This window comes from Pyxicephalus adspersus, chromosome 12, assembly GCF_032062135.1.
Source record: "Pyxicephalus adspersus chromosome 12, UCB_Pads_2.0, whole genome shotgun sequence".
In the NCBI taxonomy this organism is placed as follows: Eukaryota; Metazoa; Chordata; class Amphibia; order Anura; family Pyxicephalidae; genus Pyxicephalus; species Pyxicephalus adspersus.
The window spans coordinates 19,967,473-19,983,809 of NC_092869.1; the positions used below are offsets into that span (position 1 = coordinate 19,967,473).

The 16,337-nt window shown below is 39.5% G+C and overlaps 2 long non-coding RNA genes across 3 annotated transcripts in view; one reads left to right on the top strand and one right to left on the bottom strand.

The window, feature by feature from the left end:
• The window catches only part of LOC140342069 (uncharacterized), a 64,988-nt gene extending 56,573 nt beyond the window's left edge, over nt 1-8,415 (top strand). Inside the window, exons 3-5 of one of the 2 annotated variants that reach the window (XR_011922986.1) lie at nt 4,365-4,432; nt 4,523-4,593; nt 5,016-8,415. This is a non-coding gene — a long non-coding RNA (uncharacterized lncRNA). The remainder of the gene's footprint in view (nt 1-4,364; nt 4,433-4,522; nt 4,594-5,015) is intronic. The other variant, XR_011922985.1, reaches the window with a different exon arrangement.
• Nucleotides 7,860-11,780, bottom strand: LOC140342068 (uncharacterized). Its single transcript, XR_011922984.1, has 3 exons — nt 11,620-11,780; nt 10,284-10,325; nt 7,860-8,199 (listed from the first exon to the last, which is right to left on the bottom strand). It is a non-coding gene; the product is annotated as an uncharacterized lncRNA (long non-coding RNA).
• Between the last annotated feature and the right edge of the window lie 4,557 nt (nt 11,781-16,337).

Consider the following 16,337-nt stretch of genomic DNA (forward strand, 5'->3'; position numbering starts at 1 on the left):
ATCTCCCCCTCGACCTCCACTGCCACCTCCTCCTTTGACTCGTCTCCCTCAACCTCTTCCTCCAGGGACACTTTGCCGTGGAGACCCAGTACCTCCCATCCACCAGCATCTGTTCCCTGCCAGAAACAACCTGCAGTTTGCTATTTTGGTGCACAAGTCAGAAGTTGCCACGCAGTCCTGAGGTTGTGATGCCTCGACTCCCTCAGCCACACGGGCGCAACGATTCTAAGTGCCCTGTGGATGCAGGAGAACATATGGCTAACTCCGCACGGACTCCAGCCATCGTGTGTGACAACAGGGCCAAACTGCTGGCAGCCCTGCATTCTGGGAAACTCACACACGTACCTTGCCTGGCCCACATCATGAACCTCATAATACAACACTTCCTTGCAAAGTACCCAGGCCTTCAGCCACTGTTGCTGAAGGCCAGAAAGTTGTCAGCGCTTTTCCGCCGGTCGTACACAGCCAGTGCCAGATTGGTGGATTTACAGCAAAACCTCAATCTGCCGGTGCACTGGTTAATTTGTGATGTGGCCACTCATTGAAATTCCACTTTTTACATGCTGCAGCAGCTCGCTGAACAGCAGAAAGTGGTGGTGGATTACGTATGGTGGAAAGCGGTGGTGGAAAGGAGTCTGCTCATTTGAGACACTTAGCTACATTACCTTACTTCAACCCTGCGGAGTGGCTGCAAATTGAGGACTTGTGCACTGTATTGGCACCTTTGGAAGAGGCGACCAGGATGATCAGCAAGAATCAGGCCTGTGTCTGTGACACCATCCCCATCATATGCCTGCTGGAACAGATGATGGTGGAGCTCAGACATGACACTGCACGATGAGGTATCGCTGCAGGAAGAGATGAAGTTTACAACATCATCTCGGATATGTGTGCCTACTAAGCATAGTGTTTCACAAATCCAGGAAGAGGAGGAGGTGGAAGAGGATGAAATTGCAGGCAAAGGAGAAGGGGAGGAAGAGGCAGAGGAGGATATGAAGGGTACATGGCATCTATCCACCCAAACACAAGGCGGCATATTCCGTGGATGGCAAGACCAGGCAAAGGAGGAGGAAGAGGATGACCCTGTGTTGCTGTTCGACCCACAGGAGTCTGGGTCCCGAATGCCCTCAGCTGTGGGAACTTTGAGCCACATGACAGCCTTCATGCAGGAGTGCATAGCCAAAGATCCGCGCATACGGCACATAAAAACAAAGACTGACGACTATTGGATTGCTACATTACTTAATCCACGTTACAAGCCTGGAATAGTACAACTCATCTTGCCCCAATACAGGGGACCCAAAATGCAGCACTACCAAGACGTGCTTGTAAGGGACTTGTGTTCAGCCTTTCCGTATGCCAACAGCAGGGATCCCTATGGCAGTTACACCAGCTATGGCAGCCAAACAATTACCTTAATAGTCTAAGCCAAACTATGCAGGCTTTTTTGAGCGGAGGAAAGCCACTAGTCGTGCAGCAGTTGCCAATGACAGTCAGCAGCATTACTCAGTCATGGTGCAGGAAAAACTGAGCTCTACATGGGACATCTGCAACCTCCAAAGCCAGGACCCACTGCGCTACTGGGCATCCAAGCTTGAGCAGTGGCAGGAGCTGGCAGAACATGCCATTCAGATCCTTGTCTGCCCAGCCGCAAGTGTTTTATCTGAAAGAGTGTTCAGTGCAGCTGGGGGCGTAGTAAGTGGCATTCGCCTCTCCACAGAAAATGTCGACTGATTCACTTTTATTAAAAAAAATAAGGCTTGGATCAGGGAACACCCCCTCTGCAGAGTGCACTGATTAGTCGGCAACTGCTGCACAGCCTGCTGACACCTTGACGGGAAGAGCACTAGAGCTGTGTGACTGGCTAATTTTTGTACAAAGCTTCTCCCCCTTGGGGCTTTCTGCCTCTACTGTGAGGCCTATATCACTTCCTGTAACGGAGCTGTATGACTGGCTAATTTTTGTATGCAGGACGTCCCTCTGGGCCCTCTGCCTCTATCTACTTTGAGGCCTATATCACTTGTAACGGAGCTGTGTAACCAGCTAATGTTTGTACGGAGGACCTCCCTCGGGGGCCCTCTGCCTTTATCTACTTTGAGGCCTATATGACTTGTAATGAAGCCCTGTAACTAGCTAATTTTTGTACGAAGGACCTCCCTTGGAGCCCTCTGCTTCTATCTACTTTAAGGCCTATATCACTTGAGGGGGCTGTGTAACCAGCTAATTTTTGGACCAAAGGAACCCCCTTAGGGCCCTCTGCCTCTATCTACTTTGAGGCCTTTATCACTTGTAACGGAGCTGTGTAACCAGCTAATTTTTGGATCGGAGGAACCCCCTTGGGGCCCTCTCTGCCTCTACTCAGAGGCCTATAAAAAAATCTGGCATGTTCATGTGGTATTGTGTATCTTCCTTCCCACCCTGGTGGTACCCAAGGACTGCAACCTGGCGTTAACCAGCAGCGCAACATCCTCACCACCAGAGGCTCGGGAGAAGACCTGGTTACCGCTTAGATTTAGCGCCTTGGCTCTTCTCAGAACTCACAACTAGGGATGAGCTAGAGAATTTAATAAATTCGGTCTCGCAGCAAATTGGGCTGTTCTCGCTTACAGGAGTCCTGTATTCCTGGATAGAGAAACTCTATCCAGGAACACATACTACAGGGCTGCAACAGCAATCAGGGGAGCATAGCTGTCAGCTCTGCACTCTTGGTTGCTGTTGCCGCCCTGTAGTATGTGTTCCTGGATAGAGTTTCTCTATCCAGGAACACAGTGTGAGTCTCGCCGGCTGCTCATGAATAAATGCAGCATGGGAAAAATCCTCTGATTTTTCCCACGGCCGTGTTCATTTATAAACGCAAGCCACATGACTCACTCTGAGAGGAAGAGTATCACAGCGCATTTATGAATGGAGCTGTGAGAATCCTCCTCTCAATGAGAGATCCCCGGGCACTACAGGTCACACTGAGGGCTTGCCACGGCTGTATTTACAAGTGCAGCCACAGTAATCCTCCTATAGTGATTTCCTGGATTCTCGATGGTTTCGTGAATGTTCGCCTAAATTTCGTGGACCCATTAGAACATTTGAGTAGCTCATCCCTACATTTGAGTTATCAGGTTTGTCCCTCTACTCATTACCTCCATCGAGTGTAGAAAAAGTTTCAATTTTCTTTTTTAAAAAATCCGTAGGAAGAGTGGGCCTTCATCACAATGCCTGCAATAAATGATGCAGAGATCTCTCTGAGGATGTCCCAAAAATAAATTGGTAGCCATTGAGTGTCAGTATTTACTACTAGATAGTTGGAGATAAAGAAGCAAAAGTAAAGTTCTTATTTTAGAAAAAAATAAATACATCCTAAATTCTAATTTTTTTTTTTTTTTTTGCTGTCAATAGCCTGCTAAGATTTCCCTTAACGTTCTTCCTTAAGCCAAAACAGGAAATTTCTTTGTGTCTTTGTAGGATGTTTTCCCCTCAATTATTGCTTTTTTAGAACCTCAAAATGTTGGGTTCCTCCTAACTTTTTGTCATATGATCATAACGACAAGTGACAAAAAAAATTACAATGATCACTTGGGCAAATAAAGGGGATGAATCTTCTTAGCGTAGATATAGACAGAAAAACAACCTTGACTGAAAGCCTAACCTTTCCCCACTTTATCCAAAAGTATTATTTTTAAAGAGTCCTCCAGAAGGCTTCCATTCTAAGGAAGGACCTTCAACCACCCTACAGGTTGCATGCCTGCTTTTTGGTCCCAGAGCTGAAAGCAGTTATTTATAAAGTTATTTAGGCTAGTTACCACTAGAACCTCTTGTTTTATGAGCAATGTTCTCCACAATCCTGTAATCCACTCAGTCACTGCTAGGCAGGAAGATGTATTAGCCCATCTGAGTTGTACATATTCAATCTCCTTTACTCCAATCCAACCTACCACATTTAAGTAAAGTAATAATACTGCAATAAAATCCAGATCATTCAGATGTATGTAATTGATAGACCCTTGGGATAAGGTTTTCTTGGGAGGGAATTGCCCTTACAAGCCAAGGCCCTTTTAGGTAGAGACACTAAAGATTTATTATCCACTGGACACTAAGGGTTAAAGCTCCTACTTTAAAAAGGCCAAAACTCACTGTTAACCAGGTGCTGCTACAGTAATATGTAATGGCAGGAAAGCAGGGGGAGAGGTCATCCTTAAGAACGTTAAAAATGATGTCCTTTTTTGTTCCTAGTAACATCCCTCTGATAGTGAAGTTTCTGGTGATCCTGGGGAGTAATGCCATTACCTTTACACTCAATCATTGTCACAAAGGAAGATGTCAGAGACGAATGTGAGCCACTGAATATTTGGTTATTTTTTGTCCATTATCAGGAACTCATGCTAAGGCAGCTAACATGCACCAGGGGGCCTAAGAGAGCATCATGGGAAGAATTCAGAATGTGAGTGTCACATTAGTTATTTAACATCATAATTATCCTTAAAGCAGAACTAAAATGAAAATAAAAAAGCTCTTACATTTAATCTCACAGATTTCTTGATGGTGCTGGACCCTCCCTTGATCTGGTCCCGTGTTGTTTGTGAACTAATTACAGCAGGAATGGTAAGACTTTCTGATTTTTCCCCTAGACATCCACCTAAGAGTTAATCTTTTTAGCAAATCAAATACAAAAACATGGAATACTGAATACATGTGTTGTGGATGTACAGGTGGATTTGTGTAAACTGTCTAGTCTATGCCCTTGTGAACATCTTGTGTAAAAGGTTGGGGTGGGAGTGACCTGATAAGAAGAAAGTTATGGCTGTTATGCTCCGATGTGTCATGAGAAAGAAAACAACTGAAAATATATTCTCATACTGACAATTGCAAGTTTTTTCATAATATAATGTAACAAGGATGTTTGGTAAAAATGAGCTAGCAATGATCATGTAATGAGTTGATTGGTTTAGATCAGTGTATAAATGTTAACTTCAGATATCTTGGAATTGAGTGCTGACGCTGTCATTTTCTGGATACCTGTAAAGAAATTCCAGCTTCTCCTTGCCTGATTCTTCCCAGTAAGATGATATGGAAATGGGCACTCCCTGGAGTAAACTGAGTCCCGTGATCTTGCTGTTGTGGACCATTCAATAAAGATAAGTACTAGCTTTTAATTAGGCAGTGCCTGAGTGTTTTGAATCATTCTTTAACCCTTCCTGACACTTGTAGTCCCACAAATACTTCCACCTTGTTACATTAATCCTTGTTATAACCGCCATCTTCAATCTTCTTCAATCAACATCCCACTGTAAATGGGAAAAAAGAGAGATGATCTCACTGCGCATGTGTGAGATCAGCATCTCTTTCTCCTTAGTGGAAAAATGGCCCCTTTTGTTCATGCCCGATGTTGGGCATGCGCAAAAGGAGCAGCCAGAGCCTCCTGGCATGCATGATGTAGGTATTCCGGCAGCAATTAAGACTTAAAGGGACGGTGCTGCAACCTATTTTTTTTTAAACTTGTTTGCACGTAAAAGAAAAAAAATACAATTTTAACTTTACAAATAGCGGCTGTCTACCCTTTTATGTAAAGTAAAAATGTTCAGTTTATGTCCGCTTCAGTCAAGATGACACAAGGTATGACAGCAAATATGTTTGTGGGGTTGAAAATGTCCCTCATTGCCGGGGCATTGGAACCTTTTGTCGGACTGGGTGGCATTGTTTGCAACCCCAAAATTCTTTTCCTTCCTGTAAATGCTAAGTATTGTGGATGGCTAAAGAGGAAGAATAGTAAGAGATGCTGTCACTTTGCCCTATACATGTGTTTTATACTGGTTAAGTTTAAATGTGCTGTGGTTGGTTTCCTGTGCTAATTGACAAATTTCTTTTTCTGAACATTTTGTTTCTTACCCATATCGTAAACACAGATGATTCTGATTATCTATACCCTAATATTATATATATTCTGATATGTAGATATGGTAGGTGACTGCCTTACTTTTTTTTCTTGGAACATTTCTAAACAAAAACAGAAAAAAATGTTGATTTTTCTGAAATGTAGTGTCCTTGTATTGTCACTAAAACTGGAATCACAAAATATATTCTCTTCCTTCCAAGCTGTCTACAAACTCCCTAACACCTATGTAATGAAGATGAGGGGAGGAGAATGTGTTTGAATTAGAATTTGAATTAGGAGAACTGCTTTGGTGACAACATTGGTTCTCCATAGATACAGTGCAGTGGGAGAGCAATGTAGAAAAGGGATACATTTTGAGTTTGCCACTACTGGGATTTGCAATGAATTTTAGGTGTTTGCGGTCAAAACAAAAAACAGTTTTCAGGGGAGGTACTGCTTCCAGCAAATGCCAATCAATGGAGACCAATGCCAGCTATTTACATTAGCAACTGGGATTGTTACTAATGTACATGGTGGACACTGTTGCGATTGGCTGGTGGCTGTTAGAAGTGATACAGCCTCTGACAACCAGCCAATTTTGATGCTTCCTGCTATTTACTCTGAAAATAGGCCCTCACTGGAATTTGATCTAAGGTTTTCATATTTTGCTTTGTAGAATCTGGAAGAGTTCAAAGAATGTTTGTTTGTCAATCCCTCAGTAAACTTACCCGAATACCAATGTGAAGTTCAATGGATACAGTAAGCAACCATTCTTAAGGAGACCCAAAGATAAAATGTATTGGCTTATTAAAGTTGTTGACTTGCTTGAGAGGTTCATTGGAAATAATCTTCACTTTCACTCAGAAATCCTTTGCAAAATTAAATGCATTCACATTTACAGGAAACACATGTTTTATACTAAAACCGCTGTTACTTTTTTTTATTGTTCTGAATGATATACCTCTAATAGCTACAATAAGAGCCAAGTGAACACATCCAAATAAAAAGTTGTGACATTTATGTTGTGCTAAGCATTGTGTATGCTTGATGAATGTAATCTTTGTAAGTTCCAGATGGCCGGGAAAACAAAAAATTGCCTTCTGTAAAATATGCCATGCACACAATCGCAATCACCAAGAGTAAATGGGGGCACTGGTTCCATACAGTTCATCACTGTCATTGGTTGGTTATTGCTTTGACAAATCTTTCTGTTTATATGAAGTTCTTTGCAATGAAAGTCAACCTCTCTGTGCTGTGTATGATCCTGAAGCAGAGACAGAAGGCCTGCTGATAACAAAGCATTTTGCAGTAGACCCTTAAACAAAAAACGCAAAACAAAATACCATAAATGAATACAAACCCTCAGCCTAATATAGTGTGTTATTGTTCCGCAGTTGAAGCAACATGGCCTCATCCTATTTCCATTTTCATGTCAAATAGCGTTGCACGGGTGCAGGCTCACAGGAATGCTGCCTGAGCTTACAGCCCCAGATTGCATTTGTTAACCTTGTCACTAATGTAAATATTGGACTGGCAAGCCTGTTGTTAAAATAATTAGTGCTTAGTACTCCCATTGGTTGAGAAATGTTATTTAACCAGAATTACTAGAAACTAAAAAAATCTAGAAAAGAAAAATTAGCATATTGCCCACCAAAGCCCTCTGTTTTAGTCACAGTTGACATTTAATCTGGTGTGGAAATATGATCCAAATGTAAAGCTTGACTCCAGACAAATGCATAAAAACAAGGCTGACAATAAGTTTGTGTACATAGATATATAAATAAATAAATATATATATATATACACACACACACACACAGCCCTGTCTGGCAGAGGGGGAGACCTTATTTCTTTGTTGTACAGGTAACTGCTATTCAACTATTCAACTGCTTCTAGATACCCTTTTAAAAATGCAGTCACCTGGTCATCCTGACACTCTGGTATCAATATTTTGTAATATTGATCTTAAACATGTGTGTAGAAAAGGTCTTGTGACTTTCCTTATCAACATAAAAGGTCAGCAAACATATTTATTTTATCACAGATACAAAGTTTGTTGTACTTGTTAGGAGTCTAGCAACAAGTGTAGCAAAGATCAGCTTGATATATCTTTAGTCTCCATATTTAGACAAATTGGAATATTTGCATAATTCCCAAGAGCTCTGTTTTAAAACATTCTCCTGCTAGCCATAACAATATTTCTTTTCTCCCATCAGCAGCTATTTTAGCCTCATCAGAGTTCAGAGGAAGCTTGGCTGTCCAGGCGCATTCCAGTTATTCTTATGCCTTTTCTCTGGAATATTGGCAAAACATCTGTTTCCCAGACATCTAATTCACTGTCAATAAAGAAACATCAGAATACAATTAGGAAATTGAGCTGTGTGGCAGAGGAATTGTTATCTCCAGATTGAGCAACAGTCCAGTAAATGACGCTGATCATAGTTCCATAAGTTTGCACAATGCAGTCATTTTGTCCAGCAGTCTTCAGAATGCCACTCTTGTTTTGATTTTGAAATGATTTCACAATAAGAAAATACATGGCTTATTAATCACTTGTACGTAGCTTTTTTTGCTAATAAACCTTTCCTTTCTAGGACATAGGAAAACATAGGACATAAGAAGCATGTTTTGCTGATTTTTTTTGTGAATTATTACCATTTATGAAATGATGCAAAGAGTTCCCTCTTAACCTCTTGAACTTCCCTGGGTCTACCGTCATTGAGGGTATGTGTATGGCTTGTTGACCTAAAAGGTAATATTGTATTAAAATGGACAGATGCCACTCTTCCAACCTGTTTCTTTATTTGGACCTCTCATACACTTACAGTTGTTGTATAGTGCTCCTCTATAATTATCTTTTTCTAGAGCAAGCATACTATATTTCCCAAATTGCCATTCTATTTCTTTTAAAATGCAGACTCCTAGAGGTGTTTGTAGGTATATGTAGTTCTAAACCTTCCTGTGAACTTACTGTTAGTATGTTCTTTAATATAAACTAAGCCTAACCCTCTGCTGGATTTGTGTTTGTGTTTATAGCTGCAACCTGTGTTTGGTTACTGTAATCTCAAGGATCCCTCGCCGACCATTCAGTATTATATGGGCTAGTATGTACAGCATTAAATGGCCTATGACAGCTCTGTTTACAGCTATACTACACACTACCTGCTCTCTGTTCCTCCACAGCTGGAAATGCACTTAATGCTGTAAAGTCTACATTATTATTAATAATTTTACATTTTCCTTTGTCCGCCCTGGTTTTATTTACTTGTGGGACATTGGGAAAGTCCCATAGCCTTCCATAAGTGTAATTATGTAGACAAAAGAAAGATATGGGCCAATGTTCTCGCAACCTATTCATTCTTGTGTTTGTGAGATCATTTTTATTAGCACCAACCTGTTCTTTATGGCCTGTACTTACACATGGCGCAACCTGTTCAGTCTCCAGTCCAGATTAAAGGGCCACTACACATTTCAAAGTACACAATGTGTCAATTTTTACTTACATTACTAAAAAGATATTTACTTTATGTCATTCAAGTAATTTATTTGAGCTTGTTTATGAAACTGGTCCCCAGTGAATCTTCACTGCAGCAAAGTGTTGGGGAACTAAAAAGTTTACAGTTCTCACCAGAACAGGAATAGAGAAAAAAATGGTCCAATGAAGACAATTATGACAACTTGAAGACTTTATCCAACTGTCAGTTGTGTCCTTAGGATGGTAACTGTAATACAATCTCTTCAGTGGGACTTAAAAAGAAGACACGAAAAGGCTTACAAAAGTTTTATATAAAACTAAAAAAAAAGTTTCTACTTCACATATTTCTTGATTTTTGGTAATTTAGTAAGAAGTAAAGATAGAATAAAAATATCATGACATGTTTACAAATGCAGACATTTGTGCTGATACCTACAGATAAGAAATTCTGCTTTCTTTTTTTTTTTTTTCAACTTCCAAGTTGCTTGATCCACTCTCTGATGACATGAGACAAGAAAGATGACAGTCTCCTGTCTCCTTTGATATGGCATGATTGCCCTGAGCCATATGACAGCAATCAGAACTAAAAGAATATCTTGACAAAAACTGTCAGGAGCTTTTTGAAACAATAGCCAAAGTTTTCCTTAAAATCATCATTAAAGAAAAAAAGTACAATTTTATGTAAATTATATTGATCTCCTTCAAACATTTGGGTGACCAAATTATTATATTTTAGGCAATCATGGTCATACAGCCGCCTAAAAATGCATACTGTGTGCTTTACAAATATGCACTGTGCTCTGCTTACTTTAGGACTCTGAAGCAACTGGAACACTATTTATTCTAAATCTGGAATGGGAGGAGAAATGTTAAGCACAGTAGATGTTTACATTGCTTGAACAGAGAATATTATTTTTTTTTCTTTATAAAGCACCAACATATTACCTTGTGCTGTACGATAAGTAGGGGCTGCTGTAGTGTAAAAACCTGCATGAATAACAAGAACAAATAATGACACATGAGAGGAGGACTCTGCCTAACTGAACTTTCAGTCTAAGAGATGGGGGAATGTAGTATACAATAAAGAGGGAAATAGAACTGTGACTACTTAAAGCAGAAGTAAAATAAAAAAATAAAAAAAAAACCTCATCCGCTTTACTTTCACAGATCCGTCAACCTCTCCAGGGGTTTCATGGTTCCTGTGTCATTCTGGAATGCTCCTTCGTCCCTGAGGAAGCACCACACGCCACCCTCTTCTTTCCCCTTCTTCCGCCTTCAGCCTACGTCACCCGATTTCACACTGTACAGTTGCGAGATTGGGTGATGTAGCCTGCGGTAAAAGGGGAAAAAAAGAGTGCTGATCTCACTGCTCATGCGACATCAGGCATGTGCAGTAGGAACAGCCAGAAGCCTCCTGGGATGCTTAATGTACGTAAAAAGTAATAATGTCATTTGTTCATATTTGCTAAATTAAAACCACACTAAACATAATATAAAAATGCATGAACTTTAAAATGTGATAGTAAATTACAAACATTAATTATATTGATAAATTGTAATTATATATGTATAAGTGAGCCTATATTGCCTATTACATATAAAGGTTGTGTGCCCTGTTTTGCATTGCTAATTAGCTTTTTTTGAATGCAAGCCAATCTCACATCATAGAGATGCTGTCTCTTTTATTGAGCAAATATGCTCATTAAGGCAAAGAGACAGTGCTTCCAGATAGTCTACACCCCTCAGCTGCAAGGTATACGCACCAATAAATGCTTGTTCCATATAGCTGTTCTTCTCTTCTCCAGCAAGGTATTCCAACCAATCCATGCTCCTTCACCACCACCCATCAGAGTCCTTGTTCTGTTGCTCTAATAGAGTTGGGCTTACAAGTATGGGGAGCTTTGTGATCTTCCCCAAATGAAGGTGTTCAGGCCTTAACAGCCAAATGCCAGGCCTCAAGTTCGCTTATAGTAGACACCTGAGATGGGGTGGTGTGGATTGCTTAGTATACATTGCTGCTGAAGGAGGTAGGCTATTAGGAAGCATTGTTAGATTTCCCTGAATGGGCAGGTGAGGGTGGTTCTTTAAGGTACCCTACATCTAGATCTATACACAGAAATAAGTAGCAACAGAACAAAATTGTGAAAGGTTTAGCTCAATCAAGACAAATAAGAACTCCTTGGCGAATATATAGAAATAAGCTGGGCAGATTTTGTTATATTTAGAGAAATCCTTCCCCCTCTCCTCCCAGCACTTACCCTGGACTTTTGCTATCTCATACCTGGGAACACTGCCCAAGATTCTGGCCGGATTTTCAAATGTGGTTTATCATTTCCTCCTCTTAATGAAAGCTGCAGCATCTTGTCTCGGGGAGAAATGAGAGCCTGATCAAGCTAATGTTCTTTAAACACTGGTGTGAGCCAGCTGAGCAATTACAGCTAATAAACCTGAAGGGGGGGGAGCGCACAAACAGCGGTTCAGACGTCAGCTTGCTGCCAAGTGCCAATGTTTTCATTAAAGGAGCTAACATCATTTCATGCAAGCATTTCTTACAGGGTTTTGTCTCTGATGCAGATAGCATGAGTGTTCTTACCTAAAGCTTTAATTTATTGTTGTGTTTGAAAATGTGATGAACTGTTTTCAAGATCATTGCTAGGAGAACTGCCAAATGCATGGTGGAGGGGTTGGGAGTTCCACTGCTCATGGACCTCATAGGCGAAGCTTAAAAGGACCTTCCACATTGGTTCTATACCAGGGTATTAACATTTCTCTGCACCTGATCCCATATGTTTAAATCAACATTGCACTAGTTGGTGGGAGATGAGCTTTTGCCAATATCAGCAAGTAAGGACAGCATATATACTGATTATAGCATAGGCTTACCTGTCTACAGGTGCTTTGCAGCAAAGACAGGTCTAGGATCAGTCACTGCATTATTCCAGTAAGCAAATATTTTCCCTGCCAACTCCACTGTTGACTGCTGAGTCCATAGCATTTCTCTTTGGGCTTAGGATGGCCACTGATGACATTCGCGCAAGTTAAATGAGCAGAAGTTATATTGTCCCCAGCGGTTGGCTCTGTATGCAGGATACCGTTAAGCTCTACACTATATGCCATGAAGTGAAAGGCTAAATCTCAAAGCCACCAAGAGCCAGGGCTTTCTACATGTCTCTTTTGCTACTTAGCTTTACCTCCTGGTGACTTTATGTTTTACCAGTTAAGTCTACATTACAGAGGAATTGAACTTGTTAATTAAAAAATAAACAATAGCATGTTATGCTCAGTGTTGAATTATTCTAATTTCAATAAATTACCAATTTTCAAGGTTTTTTTTCCATGCAAATGTTATTTCCTCCTTTTTATCCCGTGCTCTCATGTTACTCATAAGCCATATGAAACTTCTGTGTTTTCCCACCATTCCTCACACATGCACTTTTTATGACATTTTGTATTAGTTTTGTTTCATCCACTTGTGGCCATGGGATACATTTTCATGGAATTGTGTCTTCTCATGACCGTTTAAAATAGGAGGACAGGGAACAGGATGGGCTTCGAAAGAGCAAATACTACTGTAAAGATGAAAATTGATCAGATGGACCGTACTGCCCTAAAGTCAGTTTGATACTGAAACTTTTTCCGTGGCACTTGCTTAGGGCTCAAAAGAAAGGCGCAGGGGCAGCAGCTACATGACAATGTAATAGTGGAGACAGAGAAGGAAGGGTTGGAGGAATGCATAAAATGGTGAAGCTTAGAGCACCATCCAACATACAGACCAATGGATAGGATAGATGGGTCGAAAAAATATAGAGAAGGTTTATTTGTAGCACATTATCATTTGTGTCCAAATCAAGTAGGAGATCTTAAAGAATATGAACTCTAATAAAGAGTCACAGGGTTTTTATATCCTTGTAATTTAATGTTGTCAATTGTGTTTTAGTTGGCTGCTCTCTCCTGTAGTCTACACACTTAGAACTCAGCGACCCCATCTTACTTTTGTAAGTAAGTGTCCAACAACACTCAAGTAGTTGTCATCAAAGCCTAAACACTGAAGAACACTGAGTGAGACCCCCCTCCCCTAAAAAAAACAAAAAATAGCAAAACAAGTGAATTTGTTTATCATTATTTTTTTTTTAATGGCACTGTTTATTTGAGCAGATGGTAATGGATGTGCCATGTATTTTTTCCTGTAAATGGAAATGTGGGTAACATCATCAGGCACCCACACATGTTTTAATGTAATCAACTTTTGGATAGAAGAATAAGGAGGTGGTTTCAAGTAGTTTAAAATGTTTTCTAAACCTTGTGGTTCAAGATGTAGTCAGGTACAATAATGAGCAGTTTTTGAATTAAAGACCTGTAGGCAAGGGTGCCCTGAGAGTTTTTACAGGGGCATGCTTGCTACCCAACATCATAGGCCTTCCCCAATAAGTTCCCGTCATTCCAATGCATGCAGAGACTTAAATACATGCATTGCCACTTGGAAAATCTATAGAGCAAATCTCCCAAGTAAATGCACGGAAAGTGTATCTCTGTGCACAGTGAGAGCTGGATTAGTCACATAACAACAAACTTGTCTATTTCGCTCAGCAGTGATCAGTATCCCTACTTAACATACACACCAGTATTACTTCCATGTAGCTATCCACTATAAATATATTTCTATAATATTTAAGGTACATTATACCTTCCTATAACACGTCTATTCTATTTTACAATGCACCTGCATCATAGCATCAAAAAGCACGTTTGCATATTTTCTGTGCATTGCATTGCACTGAATAAAATATTGCAGGACCTATTTCTGGCTGTGTCAGCATAATACTGAATACATTGCTGTAGATATGTTTCTGATTGTGTTAGTTTAATACTTATTCCATCACTACAGACATTTTTCTGTCTGTGTCCAGTACAGTTGCCGCCTCTACCTGTATTCTATTAAGAATAAGGAAGGAACCTTTCTCCCTTTTGCTGCTGCATTTCCTGGCAGTGGTCCCAGGCTAAAATTATCTCACTACACTATTGTTGTCAACATGCATACCTTATAGTGTATACTTCTAATTAAATCAAAAAGAAATTGTGATCACAAATAGTCAAAATATCAAACTTGTTATAGTTGATGAGAAAATAAATATTTTTAAGTAAATGAACCATGTAATGTTTAAAATAATTATTTTCAATAGAGTAACAATAATAGAGTTAACTTAATACAATATAAATATTTAGTTCAGAAAGAAAATGTCTATCTACAGGTTTGAAGATGGAATCATGGCAACAGTAAATGCAAGGGGGACCTGGGGGCCTACAACAGGTAAACCTACTATGTCTATGTCGTAAAATTTGTTTCTAAGATGAAATATAACAAAATGGCTAACAAATTGTAACCTTTATGATAAAGTTTTATTCAGAAGGCTTGTACAATACCTAAAAATTCTCAAAAAAACATTGAATAATAAATTGTCAGAAAAAATATGAGCGTAGTAAATTTGAGAGAAAGCAGAAGCTTATTGACAGTAGCAACAGAAAAGCATTCCAGACTGATTAGACTTGAAAATAGGAAGTAAAAGAGGGTTGAGAGAGCTGGCATTGGCTAAGGCAGTTGTAAGATAGTGTCAACCTTGAAAATTCTACCTTTTGTGCATACTCACTTACACATTTCCATTTTCGTTTCATCCAGAAAGCTGCATAGGTCAATGTCCATGATGTTGAAACTTTGTATAATGCAACTGGAAAATCTGTTGAAACTCTCTTTTTTTTTACTTATTCTGTCGACGTTTGTTTTGCTGCTCTTTGCGTCCTCAAATATCTTCTTTTCATTTTATTTTTTCATACAGAAAAAAACCTGTATACAGGATAACATGCACAAAGATGTTGTAGGCTCTTACAATAAATTACAGAAAATGCCATTGAACTTGGCTAATATTGAACAATCTATATTTCAACAAAATATTTCAGCATAATGTCAGCACAATTATGACAAGGTCTTTCATTCCACATGATTGTGGTATATATTTGCAGTTGCTAATCATGTGCATATTTGTAAAAAACACAGCTTTCTTTTTTTGGAATCCATTGCTTTTACTGTATATTTATAGCACCAATTAATGAAACCTGTAGATGCATTGTGGAGTAAATAATATTAAAAACAAACAAAAGTGAAGTAATTAAATCAATAAGGTCTATCCCTATACAAAAATATAAACATTCAATAATCAGTGTTCAGCAAAGATTTTTTGTTTTCAAGCTGAGCTACTGATTTGCCGAATTATCATCTTATAGGTCTGTCTAGGGTCCATGTTCACAATTTACCAACCTCAAAGGTTAGCAATGCCATTGGTATAATGCATGGAAAAATAATGTTTGCTTTATTTTATTATTTATTAATGCTAAACAGTGCACACAATTGAGAGTTGCATCTTTTGTGGTCAAGGAGTATTTTTATGTTACGTTTATGTGTCTAGAATTCAGCAAGTCTAAATTGTCCAAATGGTGAAATTGTGTAAATGTTTTGATTGCAAAATAAAGCGGTTCAACAAGGCAGACACAAATCCATGGACACAGGAAATGGCTATGTGTTGCCAGTTTTACCTGTGCTGGAATACAGCAGCTATATTCGGTGCTATAGGTTACCCATCTTTATTTCCTTTCCACCAGTTGGCACACATGACTCCCACAGCATGACTGACTTCCAGAAATAGAAGCAGGATTGTATTTTGTAATGTAACTACGCAAATGAAGCACAAACTTAAAGGGCGCCAGTGGAAGTGATATGCCAGATGTATCTCACTTCTCCGCCTCATTTGTTACAATAATGGGAGATACGTCAGTGACACTGTGCTGTTCCTAACTAATTCATTATCTGCAATGAACACTAATGTATATGTATAGGTTGGATCCTCTTTATTGTAAAGACTGGATTCCATTTGTCACCAGTTCTTCAGAGCATTGCATCATGTTTGGCATAAATAATACACATTATGTAGAAACATATTACTGTATACT